The sequence below is a fragment of the Lygodium microphyllum genome, chromosome 9, assembly GCF_053477565.2.
Source record: "Lygodium microphyllum isolate KBCC chromosome 9, Lygodium_microphyllum_v1.1.10, whole genome shotgun sequence".
NCBI classification, from domain to species: Eukaryota; Viridiplantae; Streptophyta; class Polypodiopsida; order Schizaeales; family Lygodiaceae; genus Lygodium; species Lygodium microphyllum.
The window spans coordinates 160,631,813-160,651,860 of NC_141143.1; the positions used below are offsets into that span (position 1 = coordinate 160,631,813).

The window sequence follows — 20,048 nt, forward strand, 5'->3', positions numbered from 1 at the left end:
TGCAAGGGGCAACGATATTAAGTCGTATAGATTTGAAAAGCGGGTATCATCTGATACGCATTAGACCAGAAGATGTGCCTAAGACAGCTTTTAAGACATCTTTTGGATTGTATGATTTTCTTGTTATGCCTTTTGGACTTACGAACGCTCTTGCCACTTTTAATCGGATGATGGATCGCAGAGGATTTATGGGCACTTTCTTTGACGACATGATTGTCTATTCAAAGAACGAGGCAAAGCATAGAAAACACTTGGACATTGTGTTCAATGAACTGTGTGACCATAGGCTAGTTATCAATGACAAGAAAAGTGAATTATTCTTACATGAAATCCACTTTTCGGAGCATATAGTATGGGCTGATGCTATTTGCATGAACCTTGCAAAGGTTGAAGTAATACAATCATGGCCACATTTGGGAAATGTGCATGAGATCCGTAGCTTCTTGGGTTTATGTTCTTACGACGGGAAGTATGTACGCGGGTTTGTTGAAATTGCATCTCCATTGCATGCCTTGCAGAAAAAGGATGTGCCATTTAGATGGACAACAGTGGAAATTTCAGCATTTGAAAAGTTGAAGGAAAAGATAACTTTAGATTCTATGCTTCTGTTGCTTAATCTAAGGAAGTCATTCATAGTTCAATGTGATGCATGTGGTAACAACATTGGGGCTGTTCTTATGTAAGACGGCCGAGTTGTGGCTTATGAGAGCCGAATTCTCCACGGTGCAGAAAAGAATTTGTAGGTCTATGAGAAAGCTTGTGGTTGTAATTCGTGCATTGTCTACATGGGAATATTATTTGTTGGGGGCTGATTTTACAGTGCAGATAGACCACTAAACTTTGAGGTACTTTTTGACGTAGACAAAGTTGTCAGAGAAGCATATGAGATGGGCAAATTTTCTCTCTATGATTCATTTTCAAATTATACATATTGATGATAAAAAGAATGTTGTGGCTGATGTACTTTCACGTAAGCCACAAATTTCAGTTGTTAATATGGTTTATCACATTGAGTTGGATGCCATGAAAGAGCAATATGTTGCTAATTCGGACTTTGTTATGTTTATGATCAGCTTTGCAATGGCCAAAGGCATGGAAACTTTGTGCTAAGAGATGGATTGTTGATAATGCATGGACGATTGTGTGTCACAAAGCGGTTAAGGCGGCTTAGAGTTATCTCTGAAAGTCATGCTTCTCCATATGCAGGACATAGAGGTATTGATGCCATGGTCAAGGCAGTGGAACATTTCTTTTATTGGCCAGCTTTGAGGCATGATGTAGAACAATTTGTTAAGACATGCAACGTATGCCAGAAGATAAAGCATGATAGGTAAAAGATGCCGGGTTTGTTGCAGTTCTTGCCTATTTCAAATAGGCCTTGGTAGAGCATCGCAAGGGACTTTATTTTTGAGCTTCCTAAGACACCTACAAGGAATGATGGGATATGGACTATCATTTGTAGGTTTAGCAAACAACCCCATTTCATTGTTGAGGAAGAAAATAAAGGTTGATCATATGACATGATTGTTTTTGTAGCACATCTTTAAGTATCATGGTATGCTAGAGTCGATCATTAGTGATTGAGATCCCCGGATGACCAATTTATTTTGGAAAGGGCTTGTTTGAGAATATGAGTACCATGCTGAAATTCGTGGAAATTTCAGCATTTGAAAAGTCGAAGGAAAAGACGACTTCAATTCCTATGCTTGTGTTGCTCGATCTAAGGAAGCATTTGTTGTTTAGTGTGATGCATGTGGTAACAACATTGGGACTGTTCTTATGCAGAATGGTCGAGTTGACACTTATGAGAGCCGAATTCTCCATGGTGTAGAAAAGAATTTGCAGGTCTATGAGAAAGAGGTATTGGTTGCAATTCATGCACTGTCTATGTGGAAACATTATTTGTTGGGGGCTGATTTTATAGTGCAGATAGATCATCAAACTTTGAGGTACTTTTTGACACAGAAAAAGTTGTCAAAGAAGCATATGAGATGGGCAAATTTTCTCTCTATATTTCATTTTCAAATTGTATATATTGATGGTTAAAAGATTGTTGTGGCGGATGCATTGTCACATAAGCTATAAATTTGAGTCGAGCATAGTTTATCACATTGAGTTGGATGCCATGAAAGAGCGATATGTTACTTTTTTAGGCTTTGCTACTGTTTATGATCAGCTTTGCAATGGCGAGAGGCATGAACACTTTGTGCTAAGATATAGATTTGTGATGATGTATGGACGACTATGTGTCACAAAGGAGTTAAGGCTTAGAGTTATCACTGAAAGTCATGCTCCTCTGTATACGAGACACAAAGGTATTGATTCCACGGTCAAGGTAGTGGAGCATTTCTTTTATTGACTAGCTTTGAGGCATGATATAGAACAATTTGTCAGGACATGTATCATACGCTAGAAGGTAAAGCATAATAGGCAAAAGATGTTGGGTTTATTGCAGCCCTTGCCTAATCTAGATAGGCCTTGGCAAAGCATTGCAATTGACTTAATTTTTGAGCTTTCTAGAACACCTACTACAGGGAATGATGGGATATGAACTATTATTTACAGGTTTAGCAAACAAGCCCATTCCATTTCGGTGAGGAAGAAAATAAAGGCTGATCATATAACATGATTGTTTTTGGCGCACATCTTTAAGTGTCATGGTATACTGGAGTTGATTGTTAGTGATCGAGACCCTCAGATGACCAATTTATTTTGGAAGGGGTTATTTGAGAATATGGATACCATGTTGAAATTCTCATTATCCTTCCAGCCGCAAATAGATGGTTAATTTCAAGAAGCAAATTCCATAGTATTAGATCTTTTGAGGTGTAATATTTTAGACCACAAGACACAGTGGGAGCAATATTTGTTCTCGGTTGAGTTTGCTTACAACAACAGAGTGCATAGTTCCACTGGCAAAGCTGCATTTGAGGTGGTTGAGGGTGGTAAGAAGGTACCACCTATCTTGCAAACCAAGGATAAGATCTTTGAGGTTGACCATTATGTGGAAAACTTAGATGTAGTCTATACAAAGATAAAGTATGCACTTCAGAGATCATAGGAAAAGTAAAAGAGGACAACTGATCATCATAGATGTGGTTTGCAGTTTGCAAAGGGCGATTATGTATTGCTACGTTTTAAAAAGACAAGGCTGAAAAAGATGAAAGGAAGAGAAAGATTGTATCCAAAGTTGAGTATAAGATACCATGGGCCCTTCCAAGTGTTAGAGAAGATCACCGATGTGGCATATCGGTTGAAATTACCTCCACATTGGTGGATACACAATGCCCCTTGTTGGACTGTAAGGCCACAACTTAGAGAGTTGGAGTTCGAACAGGAGCGTATGAGTATGACGGCTAGAGAGAGTGTGAGGAGAGTGAAAGTAAGAGAAGATAAAGAGTGTACCAGCCATGTGTTGGTACACAAAGAATAAAATGTATTTATACTGGCACGTAAAGGGTGCGTTTACATGTATGTGCGTGCACTGTATACATGGAGGTTACCAGGCCTTTATATCCCAACAACCTCCCACTTACAGGTCCGATATGAACCTCTAGCTAACCAACTCCCACTAGTCAAATGCAATGCTCGTGTTGAGCTCTCCTTAGACTTTTAGTGAGAACATCTGCAGGGTTATCTTGTGTTTTAATGTCACAAGATTGTGACAACTATTACCTTTTTGTTGATTTCTTTATTATATATTTTATTTGGTTTTTCTTTTTGGAAGGATCCCTCTTGAAATCTAAATGCTTGAGTTGCATGGCCAGTTTGTGAAATGGACAGGAATGTCTAGTGAGTCAAGACTGGACAGTTAAGGTCCAGTATAAGTCTGGAAGAGACTGATGGCACTGTAGATTGACAAGCCTGAAAGAGACTTGTGAAAGTGTATATGGACAAGTGTGTTGAAGAACTAGCCTGGAAGAGGCTAGTTCAAAGTGAAGATGGACAAATCTTCAAGAGATTAGTCCATGTGGGGTCATCAGTGGAAATTCACTTTCAGTTGAGCTACATTACAGATTTGGATGTAGCCATAGTCTACAAAGATGGTCAGAAGACTAGTGGGGATGCAATGGAAGCAACTTCTAAAATTTAGGGAGTTAATATTTTTGGACCCCAGAATCTGTTCGCGTCATTATTTTTGTTTTTGTACGAGGATTAATCCTCTGGTCTGTGCCGAGGTCAAATTTTAAACCGAGGATAGAGAATTTTAGACCGAAAGGTTTAAACAGGAAAATTGTTACATGTATGCCATGTGTCACAATTTGGGCATAAATTCCCAAAAGAGAGAGAGAGAGAGCAGCACAAAAACGAGTTTCAATGCATAGGGGGCTCATTTTTGTGAAAGGGAGATGGATTGTTGCAGATGGAGAGCTCTTGAGAGCTGGTCTACCTTGTCTATGATGCACAGAGGGCTGAGCTTGCTTCCTACTCTCTCTCTTTCTCTCCCTGATAGTATGGTTATGCTGTAGAATCAAGGGCTTTTCTTTTGATTCAGGTACAGCTGTGTGGAATATGCTGTTTTTGCATGAGGCAAGAGCCTCTTTTCTTCAGGAACAGGAGCAGTTGTTTGCAGTTCCCAGCAGGGACAGGTGAGGGTGTTAACCTCACCAAGCAAGTGTCTGAAACAGAACTAAACCAGAACTGATTCTGGACTGTTCAGAGGGTATTTTGGAGCCCAATTGATGTTAGAATCAAGGGGCACTTGGCACAGATGATGTAGGACAGTGCAGGGAACAATATGAGCTGAAAATAGGTGTCAGAACAGGTCTGAACCAGTAATTACAGTGGGCTGAACAGTACAGGGAACAATATGAGTTGAAAACAGGTTTCACAACAGGTGTGAACCAGTGATTACAGCAGACTGAAATGGTCAATTCTGCACTCCAACCAGAAGTTTCAGACTTGGGCAAAGTTTCCCCTCTTGGTCAACTTGTTTTGGATCAGTGATTGTACTGTTTTGCTGCCAAATTTCACCCAGAATAGGTGAAAGACAGCTCATTGTACTTTCTCTCTTTGTAAAAATAAAGAAATACCGCAAGGGGTGCCTAACTTAGGGGCCAATAGGGTGTCTATGTCACAACATGAGCATTCTAGCTTCCTGTATGTCTTCTTGATTCTGTGTCTTTAAGTTCAGGTAAAGTGGGCGACTGTTAAATTGGGTGAAAGCATTTATTTATTTTGGTTGTACACTACCGCCCTTCCCAGTGAAAAGGCCGGTTACATTTAATCTTGGTCAATGTGATTTGACCATCTTTTAGAATCTGTCTGATGAAGTGATATCGCACATTTATATGCTTTGTGCGTGAATGATACATAGCATTCTTAGCCAGATACACTGCACTTTGGCTATCACATCCCAAAATTGTAGTACCCATAGACATGTCGAGATCATCTACAAGTTTGCTCAACCATATAGCTTCCTTAGAAGCTTCAGTAGCTGATATGTATTCAGCTTCAGTGGTACTCAGTGCAACAATGTTTTGCAACCTGGAACACCAAGAAACAGCCCTGCCAGCAACTGTAAAGACATACCTGTTGGTGGACCTACGAGTGTCCAAGTCACCTGCCATATTTGCATCACAATAACCCTGCAAACTAAGTACACCCTGCCCATAGCAAATACTTTTTCTTTGTGTAAGGTATCGAAGAATACACTTGACAGCCTTCCAATTTGCTTTGCTAGGATTTGACATAAACTTGCTAATAACTCCCACTGCATGAGCAATGTCTGGACGAGTAGCAACCATATCATACATAAGAGAGCCATAAGGTGATGCATAAGGAACTCCCTTCATAGCATTTGCTTCCATGTCATCTTTCGGGCTGTTGGCTTTGCTAAGCTTGAGATAAGGAGGTAAGGGTACCCCAAAAGGCTTAGCTTCAGCCATGTTAAATCTGTCCAGTACCTTTCCAATGTACTTTTCTTGAGATAAAAACATTAATTTCCGCATTCTATCTCTACGAATCCTCATGCCCAAAATATGCTGTGCATTCCCCAAATCTTTCATAGAGAAAGCTGATTTCAGCTGATTTTTGAGAGTATCCAAGCTAGTCTTTCTTTTCCCAGCTAGTAACGTATTATCCACATACAAAACAAGTATTATGGGGCTGCCATATGTATCCTTTTTCATGTATAAGTAATGATCTGCATGGCTGCATGTCAACTCATGAGATAGCATAAAAGTATCAAACTTTTTGTACCATTGCCGTGGTGCTTGCTTCAGCTCATATAGGCTGCGTTTTAGCTTATACACCATCTGTTCTTTTTCAGGAACTACAAAGCCCTCAGGCTGTTTCATGTAGATTTCCTCATCAATGTCACCATGCAAGAAAGCTGTTTTTACATCCATTTGATACAACTCTAAATCCAAAACAAGAGTAAGAGCAAAAAGCACACGTAAAGTGGTCATCTTCACAACAGGTGAGAAGACCTCTTGGAAGTCAATTCCTTCCTTTTGTGCATAACCTTTGGCAACTAGCCTTGCCTTGTACTTGGGTTTCCCATCAACTGTCTTGACTTTGTACACCCATTTGTTTGGAAGTGGCTTCCTTCCCTTTGGTAATGACACAAGATCCCAAGTATCATTTGCATATAGAGATTTAATCTCTTCCTGCATAGCTAGCTCCCACTTACTGTTGAACTTACATGACTTGGCCTCTTTGTATGTAAGAGGCTCACCCTCATTTGTAAGCATCACATAATGCAAGGAGGGGTCAAACCTATGTTGTTGCCTTCTTACGCGTGTAGATCTGCGTACCCAATGATCAACATTGTCAGGAATTGGGTCTACATCAGGAGGTATATTATTTTCAGCATTCATTTGCTGCTGTAAACCATTTTCAGCATGCTATTCATGCTGTACAGCACCTTCATTTTCATTTCCAGCACCTGCATTTTCATAATCAGCAAGCCTATCTTGCTGTCCATGACCTCCTCGTGCTTCTATTTGCTGTCCATCATCATTTGGCTCAAAAGTAACCGGCTGATCATCAGTTTCAGCTTGTGGTACAGCACCTTGAGGCTCATTTTCTGAAGTTATGGGTGGCTGTAAACTCTGAAATTTCACATTTTTCAGATCTTCATTAGAGGCTAAAGAGCCTTTCAGCAATTTTGCCTCATTAAACACAACATTACGGTTGCGAATTTTGGACTGAGGTAACCACACTCTGTAGCCAAATTCACCCTCATCACCATAGCCCGTGAAAATGCCTTTGCTGGATTTCGGGTCAAGTTTGTTCCTTAGCTCATCCCTAACATGTACAAAAGCATCATAGCCAAATATACGTAGATGGTCATATGAGGCCGATTTGCCAGACCAAACCTCCTCAGGGATGCCATTATTTAAGGACCTATTTGGAGAGCGGTTGCAAATGTGAACTGCGGTTTTGAGTGCCTCTCCCCAAAATGCATGAGGGAGATTAGCAGTGGACAGCATGCACCGCACTCTTTCACTTAAAGTCCTGTTATATCTTTCAGCCACCCCATTTGAAGAAGGACTGTAAGGGGCTGTAAGCTCCCTCTTAATACCATGTAAGTCACAAAATGACTTAAATTTAGTCGATGTAAACTCACCCCCATTATCAGCTCTCAAGCATTTCAGCTTTCTATCTATTTGAGTGGTCACAAATGCATGAAAAGTTTTAAAAACAGCAAACACTTCACTTTTCTTTTTCAGCAAGTCCACCCAAATCTTCCTGGAACAATCATCAATAAAGGAGATAAAATATGCAGCACCACCCAATGATTTCACGGACATACTACATACATTAGAATGCACTAAGTTCAAGACATTGGACTCACGAGAGATACTAGAGTAAAATGAAATTTTTATTTGCTTTCCAAACTGGCACTCATTACAAAAATCAAGTTTAGAGCCTTTTCCATCAACCCTTTTCAGAGAGGTAAGAACATCAAGTCCTTTTTGGCTCATATGGCCTAATCTCTTATGCCATAACTCCAAGTGGTTGCAAATTTCAGCAACTGCAAGAAACTTGCCATTCAAGGCTTTACAATACAAACAATACAATGTGCCCTTCTTGGTTCCTTTTGCAATCAGCATGGAACCCTTTTTTACTTTCCACAAACCACCACCAAACAGTGTGGTGTAGCCATTAGTCAAGTTGACCAACAGATAGTAAACTCTTTTTAATGCCAGTCACATATTTGACATCTTTCAACACAAGTTCTTGACCATTGTCTAAAGACAAGTGTATGGTGCCAATCCCATCAATGCTACAAGCATGGTTATTTCTAAGGTACGCCTTTCCATAACTGCCTGCATTAAACATAGCAAAATACTCCAAGCAAGGAGTTACATGGAAAGAGACACCAGAGCCTACAATCCAAGTCTGAGTGACACCATCATCAATTGACAAGAGTGCATCAATCACATTAGCCTTGCTAATCTGCATATCCTGCATGTGACATACAAGGGCATTGTAATCAACTGCACATAATACATCAGCCTCTGTATCTGAAAGCTCCTCTATGACCACATTGGAGGCCACATTGGTCTTTTCTTTGCCTTTGGATGTCTCCAATGCATCTGTCTTTTCTTTCTTCTTTTTTTTATCTCCTGCATTCTTATTTCTTCTTGTAGTACCTGCAGTCAGGTTTCTTGTGGTCCTTCCGACCACAATGATAGCAAGTGATGTTACTCTTATCCTTTCCTTTACTCTTGCTCCTGTTTCTCTGCCTTGCATATGCATTTTTCTTTTCAGCCCTGCCTCTTACATTATAAGTTGAGTTGCTGCCTTCTCCACTAGACATACGTCTAATTTCTTCATTCAAGATAGAACCCCTCACCCATCATATGAGAGATTGGGGTTATTGCTGAGTGAAACCACCAAGGTTTCCCACGAGTCCGGCAGTGTCATGATAAAAAAGATCGCCCTCAACTTATCATCATAGTCCAAGTTTGCATCTTTGAGCTGATTTAGAATCCCTGTAAATGCACTCAAGTGCTCAGCTGCAGGCTTTGACTCATCCAGTCGCATATTCACTAACTTGCACATTAAATGCACCTGATTAACAGGTGTGGTGATCTCATAAGTAGTTTTCAGCTTCTCCCATATTGCATAACTTGTGTCTAAACCCTTAATGTCTGTCAGAAAATCATCAGTGACACCCATCTTTATGTAAGCCACAACCTTTTTATTCACTCTGGCCCAATCTGCATCAGACATTAGTGCGGGTTTATCTTTCTGCAAAGCATCCTCATAATCCTTCAGAAACAAAATGCCTTGCATACGGTCTTTCCAAAGGTCAAATCCATGACCATCAAACCGTTTAATCTCCATCAAACTCTTGATGTTTGAACTGGAAGAAGTTGCAGGCTTTTGATCACGAACAAAAGAGTAAATGCACTAATCTGTGGGAGCACAAGCTGAACCAGCAAAATACCCTGCTGTTTTTCCTCAACCAGAAATGAATCTCTGCTGTTTATACATTAACCAGCCACTGCATGGGCAAAAAATGCAGAAATTCACCAAATTCTGCGCAAATCCCCAAAATTTCAAGTCTAAAATTGCATGAGTGTCAGCCAATCTGACCCAGCTGAGTAAAGCTTTGCCAATACATGAAAAGCCCCAAATTTTTGGGATCCAATGTCAGGAAATTTTACCCAAGAAAGGCAAAATTTTGACAAAATTTGCAAAATCCCCAATTTAATTGAGGTCACCGCACGCGATGTCTGCAATTTCTGACTCAAAAGTCACTGACAGGCATGAATGATGCCAAATCTAGGAAAAGCCCCAAATTCTATGCTCCGATTTGCACAGATTTTGAAAATGTGCCTCTGGTGTGTGAACACCTACCAAGGCTAATGAGAGGATTAGAGAAAATTTGATTTGTTAAAAAAAAAAAAAGACGGAACTAATGGGGGGGGGATCCGTTGACCCTCGTCGTGTCACATCGCCCGTCACGCAAAGTTGCCTGCATGTTGTGATACTTGTCCGCTAGAACTACCCGCCGAAATTGCCCGTGAAAGGCGTCATGTTTGACCTGCGCGCCACGCCTGATTGACGCCTGAAAAGGCCCGCCGGAACTGCCCACCTCGTCATGTCTGACTGACGCGTCACGTCTTTCAATCGTCGCGAAGTACATGGCCTTTGCCCGCGAGAGTTCGGATCTCTTAGGCGATGCCACAATCTTGAAAGCGTGCAAAGTCTTGGCTCTGATACCAGTTGTTGGACTGTAAGGCCACAGCTTAGAGAGTTTGAGTTCAAACAGGAGCGTGTGAGTACGATGGCTGGAGAGAGTGTGAGCAAAGTGAAAGTACGAGACGATAAGAGTATACCAAGCATGTGTTGGTACACAAAGAATAAAATGTATTTATACTTAGGGCACGTAAAGGGTGCGTTCACATGTATGTGTGTGTACTATATACACGGAAGTTATCGGGCCTTTATATCCCAACACCCCTCCTATCAACTTGTTAAGGTCTTTTCATGGTGATGTGTTGGAGGATATGTTTGTTGAAATTCAGCTTGAGGTTGAGGAGTTGGATGAGATTTTGGTACCTGAGCAGACTTTGGCACACACTTGGCAGACCATTCTCAGTTGTTGCAACTAAACTTAGATGCCTTTCAGTTAGAGCCAACTTTAGTTTGGATTCAGTCAGGTTTAGCAAAGTAAGGATCCATAGTATTGCCTGATGCTTAGGGGGGAGGTAGCACTTCCACTCCTCCAGTTATGGATTGCTCTCGTATGTAGTGGATCTTGGATGTATTCAACATGCATCCAAGGTACTGTGTTGATAGTATGCAGACGAGTATGAGTTTCACTTGGGCACTAGAATTGTATTTTTGCATCATCTTATGATTAGCATGAATTTTGCTTGAACTTTGAGACAAAAATTCTGGTAAGTTTCAGCTCAGTTTTGTCAGAGTGCAGTGATGTGGAAGCATAGGACAAAGAGTGAGAGAGAGTGAACACAGAGAGGAGAGAGAGAGAAAAGGAGACTGTAACGCAGGAAATCTGTAGTGTAGTATGCTGTATAGGAGTGCAGAAATATACATAGGTGCAGAGAAAATATATGCGTGTGTCTCCGCCTTGAGAACCTCGATCTCCGTCAGCCCGCGCATTGTTAGTCTCAGCAGACCAACTTTGTTAGATGTCAGATCAGAATATATGAAAGTGTGCCACAAACTGACTATAAATAGCCGGGAAAAAATAGTGCCAAGCACCAGGTCGGCTGTAGTAAATGCAGCCGACTGCATAAAATAACGATAAAACTGACTGACTGCAGGCTGCCACGTGGCAACTGTGCAGACTGCTGACGTGGCTCCTGCATTGTCCATACTACTGATGTGGCACTTTGCTGTCCAGGAAATGACTCTCTAACACCCCCTCTCAGATCCTAGACATGTCAAAAGACTGAGGGATTTGGCATGTTGCCGAAGAAGAGCCCGGGGAAGCGCCTTCGTGAACAAATCGGCAAGATTATCCTCCGTCTTGCAGTACTCCACATCAGTGGTCCCATCTAGAAGCTTCTCCGGAATGAAGTGATATTGGATCTCAATGTGCTTCGTCCGGGCATGGAATACACGATTCCGTACCAAGGCAATGCAACTCTCATTGTCACACTGCAGAAGAGTAGGACGAGTCTGGGGGCAATCAAGCTCCTCCAACAATCTTTGAAGCCACACAACCTCACATGTGGTGGAAGACGCGGCCCGATACTCCACCTCAGTAGAAGAAAGGGCTACTGTGGGATGCTTCTTACTACTCCATGAGATAACACCTGTACCCAATGTAAAACAATAGCTGTAGTAGACCTCCATTGGTTCACATCGCCAGCCCAACCCAAGTCGCTCCAACCTGCAATAACAAGATCGGAAGCATCTGTACTTGTTGGATAAGAAATCCCTAAGTCAGAGGTCCCCCTCAAATACGGAAGAATTCTCAGGGCAACTTGCCAATGCACCTGTTTGTGTTTACTCATGAACCTTCCCAAAAGACCCACAACAAAACAAAGATCAACACAAGTGTTGAGTAGCCAAATCAAGGATGCAATTAACCGACGGTAGCAGGAAGCATCCGTCAAGGGAGAATCAGAGTGTGAAGTGGCCTTCTAGTTTGGATTCAGAGAAGTAGAAATAGTTTGACAAGTCTCCATCTCAAAAGTCACCAAAAGCTCTTGAATGTATCACTGTTGAGAGATAAAAATCCCCCTCTGAGACAAATAAATCTCGTGATCCAAGAAGAAATGAAGAAGCCTCAAATCCGTCATCTTGAATGTCTGATGTAAAGCTGTCTTGGTCTCGTACACCTGTTGTGTACGATCCCCTGTCAGAATCAAATCATCAACATACAACACAAGCAACAGACGGCAAACCTCGGAAGTGTGCACATAAAGCTGCGGACCAGCCTTGGAGCATTGATATTTTAACTTCGACTGAAGAAACGAGTTGATCTTCTCGTTCCATGCATGTGGAGCTTGCTTGAGGCCATATAAGGCCTTCTTTAACTTGTAAACTTTCCCATTCGAGGATCCAAAGCCAAGAGGCTGCTCAACATAGATCTCCTCCTGCAAGTTAGTATTGAGAAAGGCCGACTTCACATCCAATTGATAGACAGGTCATCTCCTATGGCAAGCTAGGGCAAGAACAGTGCGAATAGTCGCCATTCGTGCAGTGGGGGCAAAAGTATCATGGAAGTCAATGCCTGGGCGCTGAGCAAAATCTTTAGCAACAAGGCGAGCCTTGTGCTTGTCCAAAGAACCATCGCTAAGGTACTTGGTATTGAAGATCCACTTGACGCCACTCACTTTCTTGTGAAAGGGACGAGGCACAAGAGACCAAGTGCCATTCCACTCAAGAACCTCTAGCTCGGCTTCCATAGCCTTCCGCCAATGGTCAGGCTACAAAGCTTCCTTCATTGAAGTGGGCTCTCGATCTTGTGTAACACGGGCCATTAAACAATAGTTAGAGCAAACAACCTCCGTAGAATGTGCTCGATTCCTCCATGACCTTTGCGGTCCATCATGCGGTTCCCACTCCTCAGGGACCCCCTCGATCTCTGAATCTCGGAGTGTGTCACAGGCCTAACGAGGAGGAGGCCGAATCTCTTCCCTTTGCTCTCCATCTGTTGAAGACTTGGGAACATCCATTGGCGGCAGTTCCATCGGGGTGGCCGGTGGAAGAGAAGACTCTGAATTAGAAGAAGGATCTCCATCAAGGGGCTCTGGCTCCAAAGGAACTGTCTCGGGAGCCCAACTATCCCTTGGACCTCCAAGGACGAGGTGCTCCTCACTCCCCTCTGTGGCCGGAACTTCCACAAGCTGCATATCTCGGCTCGTGTAGACATCTCGCTTGACAAGATCAAACAAACGATAACCTTGGGATTGGGAGCTGTAGCCAACAAAAATCTGTTGTCGGGAAGCCGCCTCAAACTTGACACGCTGCGTCTTCGGGATGTGTACATAGGTGTCACATCTAAAGATCCGGAAATAAGAGACATCGGGCTTAGTCCCAAAGTAAGCCTCAAAAGGTGTCATCCTGTCAACGGTAGAAGTGCGAGATTGATCGAGGATTTGAATTGCATTAGCCCTGGCCTCGGCCCACAAAAACTGAGGTGTCAGTTGGTGCTCCATCATGGTGCGCGCCATCTCGATCACACTTCTGTTCTTCCGCTCCAAAGTGCCATTCTCTTGAGGAATGTTAGTGTTAGTAAACTCTTGGTGAATGCCCCTATCTGCACAAAAATGAGCAAACTCATTAGACATATATTCACCGCCCTTGTCTGAATGCAAGGTCTTCAGTTGGTGGCCACATCAGTTCTTCTCAAAGAGAAGCCAATCCTTAAAGTGAGAAAAAGCCTCTGACTTTAATGTCAAAAAATAGACCCAAGTTATCTTGTTGTAGTCATCTATGATCAATATGAAGTACAAGCTCCCCTTCAAAGAAAGATCCGTAGATACAAGCTCTATGGGTAATGTAGACTGCCTCGAAGCTGTGTTGGGAATCACATCCCAATGCAGTTTTCCACGAATGTAGGAGACACATGGCTGATGGCTCACCACACTGTCCTGCAAACCTGGGACAAATGATCCTCGCGACGCCTTTTGAAGGTACTCATAGTTCAGGTCGCTAAACTGAGCATCTGTAGAAGACTTCAATTTGTAGATGCCATTCACCTCAAACCTTGAAGAGAGAACCTTCCTCGATCCACGATCAAGGACTCAAACAATATCACTGTCAAACTCCACCAAGAGACCAAGAGAACAAATCTTATGAACCGAAAGCAAATGATATCCCAAGCCTGGCACATGCAACACCTCAGAAGTGTGGGTACCACTAGGTCGATCTGGAATCAGTTGCATCTCACCCCGTGCAGCAATAGACACAGAAGAGTTGTCTCCAATGAGAATCTGCCCACGCGAAGGTCACAAACGGGTAATACCAATGGGAGGAGTCATGTGCCGTGAGGCACCATTGTCCACGATCCACTTTCGAGCTTGGGGAGTTGTCATCACTGCATCAGAAGTCTTTGGTGTAGAGTCCTCAATGACTGCTAAGGGTAGAAAAGCAACTGATGAGGGTGTAGCCACCGCTCCAGAATCCGTCGTGTCCTTCTTTCCAATGATTAGTCTTACTACAAATATGACAAGTCGATTCCTTCTCCTTGTCCTTCTTGGATTTGTTGTCCTCCTTCTTCTTTTGGTCCTTTCCCTTCTTCTGAGAAGCTTGATCAACCAATGCCTCCGATTTGGAAGCATTCTGTCCTTCAACTATTCCTCTTGGTCCAGGACCATAGGAACCAACTCTTTCCACCGAAGAGTCGACTCCCGCCCTGATGCAATAGGAGCGGAATAAAAAGTACTGAATTGTGGCGGCAACTTGGACAAGAAACTGATTGCCATGTCTTTGGAGAAAATAGGCTTCCCCGTATTTTGAACCTGCATCTAAAGCTGCCGAAGCTTGTTGATGTATTTTTGAAGCGAAGAAGACTTATTAATGGACAACGTTCGCATTTACACCTCCAAAGAAACCCTCTTCATCAGGGTCCTCTAGTTATACATCTGATCGAGCTCCAGCCATATCTCTCGAGCCATCGTCAAATGCTTGATGTGAGCTATTATGGCTGTAGTGCAAGACAGAAAAAGAAAAAAAGGAATCTTGGCATTCAGTTTGTCCCAATGAGATTGGGCCTTGGTCAACTCCGCACGAGCATTGGAAGAGAGTTTGGACTCATCTCATATCGAGGGCCTGTTAATCTCCTCCATCACAAGCTCCGCCATATCATAAGACTCCAGAATGGCCAACATCATCACCTGCCAGATGGAGTAATTGTCACCATCAAGCTTCTGATCTGATGGAAGAGCCGGTAGGATAGACACCTTCCTGTCCATGATCGCCTGGAACTCCAAATCAGTCTCTGTAGACATGTTTACCTGCAATGTCTGCACAAACGTAAAATTAGCCCCCTCTGACTGTATAAACGCAGCCTGTTAGGGCTCATGCCTCCGCTTCCCGAAAAAATTTCAGCTGTCGGAGGTGATGAAAAGGTAAAATCTGCAATGGAAGGCCTAAAACACAGCCTTCCTCCCCTTCAAACAGCAATAACTTGCAGCAAATTCACGAGCTGGACTCCTTTCCCGCACGCCCATACTCTTTTCAACCTTGTTCTGATGCGTTGCCCTCCTGCTCACCCTCGAATGCTGAAAACGCAGCCTTGTGTCGTGCTGAAATCTCCTCTTTAGGTAGGTTCTTCAATCAGTTAGTCCGATTTCACCTCTCTAATACCATACCAGAGTGTAGCGATGCGGAAGTGTAGGACAAAGACCGAGAGAGAGTGAACACAGAGAGGAGAGAGAGAGAAAAGGAGACAATGTAACATAGAAAATCTGCAGTGTAGTATACTATAGAGGAGTGCAGAAATATACACAAGTGCAGCGAAAATATCTGCGTGTCCGCCTTGAGAACCTCCATCTCCGTCAGCCTGCGCACTATCTGTCTCAGCAGACCAACTCTGTCAGATGTGAGATGAGGATATTTGAAAGTGTGCCACAAACTGACTATAAATAGCCAGGAAAAAATAGTGCCTAGCACCAGGTCGGCTGTAGTAAATGCAGCCAACTTCATAAAAATAATGATAAAAGCTATCCGACTACAGGCTGCCATGTGGCACCTGCGCAGACTGCTGACATGGCTGTTGACGTGGCTCGTGCGCTGTTCATACTGCTGATGTGGCACTCTGCTGTCTAGGAAATGACTCTTTAACAAGTTTTTGATCAGTTTGAGAACCGTCTATGGTCACTTTTCGGATAAGTTTTGCATCGGTTTTTGCATCGATTGCTGGTCACTTTTTGGAATGAGTTTGTGATCAGGTTGGGGTCACATTTGCAGCAATTTGTGATCAGTTCTCAGATCAGCAAGTGATGGGATTATGCTCAGTGTTCAATGATTTACAACTGGTTCCATGGACAACAGCATGTTAGTAAATGCCATTGACAATTTCAGCCATGGTTTATGCCGAGTTAGTGCTTTTGTATGGTTGATAGTCAGAGCAATTGAGAAACATGAGTTATGGATGCATCGAACGAGTTTCTAACAATAATTTTGGGCTGATTTTCAATTTTATATTGTGTGTATGTTGGCTGGAAATTTTCTACAAGTTTTGGGTATGTAGCATGGTTAGACAACAATGCGCAATGTTGTGATTGTGATGCCTTATGGAAATTCCAGTGCAATATGCTTTTCCTTTGGCAGAATGCAGTGCAATCAAGGATGTTTGCAGGGATTTCAAGGGGGAGGTTTGTCATGAGAACATGAAATTTTGAGATGCTTTAATTTTGCTAGTAACATTCGATTAAGTTATTAATCAAATGTGCAAGGTTGTTTAGTACGTGTTGCACATGGCGTTTATTTCATGGTAGTTGGCCAAGTACCCCGAGGATGCAGTAAATGTCAAAGGCAAAAGTTGTGATAAGTTATGCCGATTGGGTTCTATTGGTCAGTTGATATCAGATTGGACCCTAGGGTAGTGGCTTGGCCAATAAATGTCTGTGGTGGTATTAGGAACTAGCATTAATTAATCAATTAATACTAATCTAAGGGTCAATAGAGATTGGGGACCACACCAGGTTGCAAATGGCCTAGCTAATTTAATTATGGATGGGTACATTTGATTTTAGGTAAGGTCAAAAGGGTTGAAATAATCTTGAAAATTAAATAAATGTGGATAACGACTGAAAATGGGATTAGAAGACTACCACTTGGCAAAAAACGCCCATCCAAGTTGAGAAAACGTTTTTTGGGACTGGGTCTTAGCCATTCAGTCAATTTACACACAGACACACAGAGAGAGAGAGAGAGAGAGAGAGAGAGAGAGAGAGAGAGAGAGAGAGAGAGAGAGAGAGAGAGTTGCTGGTTCATTTTCTGATCGGAGATCAACAATTTGTTGCAGAAGACAACCATCTGGGAGCCTCAGTAGACAAGGGGCAGCAAGGAGTCACCTTCCAAGGGCTGGCAACAACATTGTTGATCAGGTGAGAGCATTTTGGAGGTGTCTGGCAATAGGTGATTGCATTAAATGTAGATTGGAGCAAACATATGCAGAATTTAGGATTTTCTTGCGAAGAAAATAAAATTTCTCTCTGATCTTGTATTTTCTCACCTTCTACGATCCATTCTTAAGAGATCTTAGCATTTCTTAGCCATTTTGAGCAAATCTTAGCCAAATTTGGTGGATAGCAGAAGGATTTCTATTGTAAACCCTAAATTTTTACAGAAATTAGGGTTCGACAGCCATCTTGGAACTCTTATCAATTGGTGAAGGCAACGTACATTGAATTTAATACCCGGAATTTATGTAATTGTCAAGGAATTCAGATGCCAGTCCATTCATTGTATTTTGGAGCAGCATTTGGCCAGTTGGTGGTTCTGTTTGTGCAAGGCTTGGGTGGAAAATCAAGGGGCAATTTGCCCAAATTGATTGGTGATTGTTTTTGTAGAAAAGAGACTTTTTGAACAGCAAAGGAGATTGTGTATCTTAGCTGTACTTGTTTCATTAGCAATCAAGTTAAAGAATTACTGAAAGGGGCACCAGTATTGGGGCCAACAGGGTGTTCAATGTCCGAGATTATTAAGGTAATTTGTGCATTTCAAGTTACATTTATTTGCTAATTGCTGTAATTAAGTGGTTAAACAAGGAATTACTTCCCTTTCCAAGAAGGAAGGTTGGTTTCAGAAGGGATAGAATGGTATCGGTGAGTTCTAAGGAACTCATCCATCCTAAAAAATGGAGATCGTAGTGCTTACTTTAGCCCATAAAGAGCTTGCTACAAGCAAAAGACTTTATCTTTCCGATCAGCAAAAGGAAATTTGAGAGGCTACTCCACATAGGCTTTTTTCTCTAAATAACTATTCAAAAAGGCACTTTTGACATCCATCTAATAGATTGACCAATTGTAGTGAGCAGTGAGTGCAATCAAGAGACGAAAAGATGTCAACCGCATAATAGGAGCAAAGGTTTCTTCAAAGTTAATACCTTGTATGTGTCAAAACCCTTGTATCATAAGTCGAGCCTTGTACTTGTCTAAAGTCCCATTGGCCTTTAGTTTAGTTCTAAAAATTCACTTTGTCTTGATGACTTTATTGTGGCTCAGACGTGTTAAAGCTTGTCGGATCGGATTGAGATTGATGAGCTAAGGATGAGAGTGTCAGATTTTAGGTAGAGAGCAGAGAGCAATAGAGAGAAGAAGTGTAAGCATGACACAATGCATATATGGTACAGTAACAAACTACTTTTTAGGTTTAGATAGTATATAAAGTACAAGAGTGTAAGGGTGCATTTACACTTGAACCTTGAAGAAAGGCACAATAAGTCTTTATTGCCAACAACCTTTCACCTAAAGGCAACATGCTTGAAGGAAAAGAAAAAAAATAGCTAAGTCTATGTATGTACAAAATTGAAATATACAAATACTATCCAATCCTCATCATCTAGCGGCAATTAGCAAACCACTCTGTTGGAAGACCCTTCGTGAGAAGGTCTGCAGGGTTATCATCTGTATGTACCTTGACAAGATAAATGCTCTTGCTGTCAAGTACATCCCTAATAAAGTGATACTTCACCTGTATGTGCTTTGTCTTTGTGTGAAAGATAAGATTCCGTGCTAGTATGATAGCACTCTAATTGTCACAGTGGAGGATAGGAGCCTCTATAATACCAAGCTTCCTCACAAGACGCGAGAGCCATAAAGCCTCTTTGCATCTCAGTGGCAGCCACATACTATGCCTTTGTAGTAGACAATGCAACACACTTTTGCAGCCTGGATATCCAAGAGATTGCTCCACCTATGAATGTGAACACATATCTTGAAGTAGACTTCCTGTAGTCAGGATGGCCAGCATAGTCTGCATCTATGAACCCAACAACAGATGACTTCTACTTACCAAAGCAGATACACAAATCCTTTGTGCCCTTAAGGTATCTCATGATATCCTTCACTGCTTCCCAATGCTTTTTGCCCGGATATGCCATGTATCTGCTAACCACTCCCACCGCAAATGCAATGTCAGGACGTGTAGCAACCATAGCATACATCAAGGTACCAACAGTTGAAGCATAAGGTATCTTGGCCATTTTAGCTTTTCCATCATCAGATGTAGGGCTGTCATCTGCACTAAGTTTCACATATGGAGGCAATGGTATGCTAATGGCTTTCCCCCCCTCCATATTAAAACACTGCAAAACCTTAATGACATACTCTTGCTATGACGGATAAAAAAGACCCTTTGATTTGTCTCTGAGTATACGCATGCCAAGAATGTGATTGGTCTCGCCAAGATCCTTCGTATCAAAGCTATTGTGTAAACTCTGCTTCAAGGAGTCCAAGGCATGAACATCCTTGCCTGCAATCAGCATGTCATCCACATACAAAACCAAGAGAATTAGGCTGCCATTTGCGGCCTTCTTGGTGTATAGGCAGTGATCAACTTGAGAACGATGAAATCCCTGAGATTGCATAAATGTTTCAAATTTGTGATACCATTCTCATGGTGCCTGCTTCAGCCCATACAAACTCTTGTTGAGTTTACAT

At 42.2% G+C, this 20,048-nt stretch overlaps 1 protein-coding gene across 5 annotated transcripts in view; it reads left to right on the plus strand.

The window, feature by feature from the left end:
* LOC148031803 (transglycosylase) overlaps positions 1-20,048 on the plus strand; it is a 178,993-nt gene that overhangs the window by 18,312 nt on the left and 140,633 nt on the right. For 2 of the 5 annotated variants that reach the window (XM_087685467.1, XM_087685470.1), the window contains one exon: positions 17,411-17,492. The exons of the other annotated variants lie outside the window; for them this stretch is intronic. The gene's annotated coding sequence lies outside the window, so the exon portion shown is untranslated. The remainder of the gene's footprint in view (positions 1-17,410; positions 17,493-20,048) is intronic. 5 annotated transcript variants of the gene reach the window in all.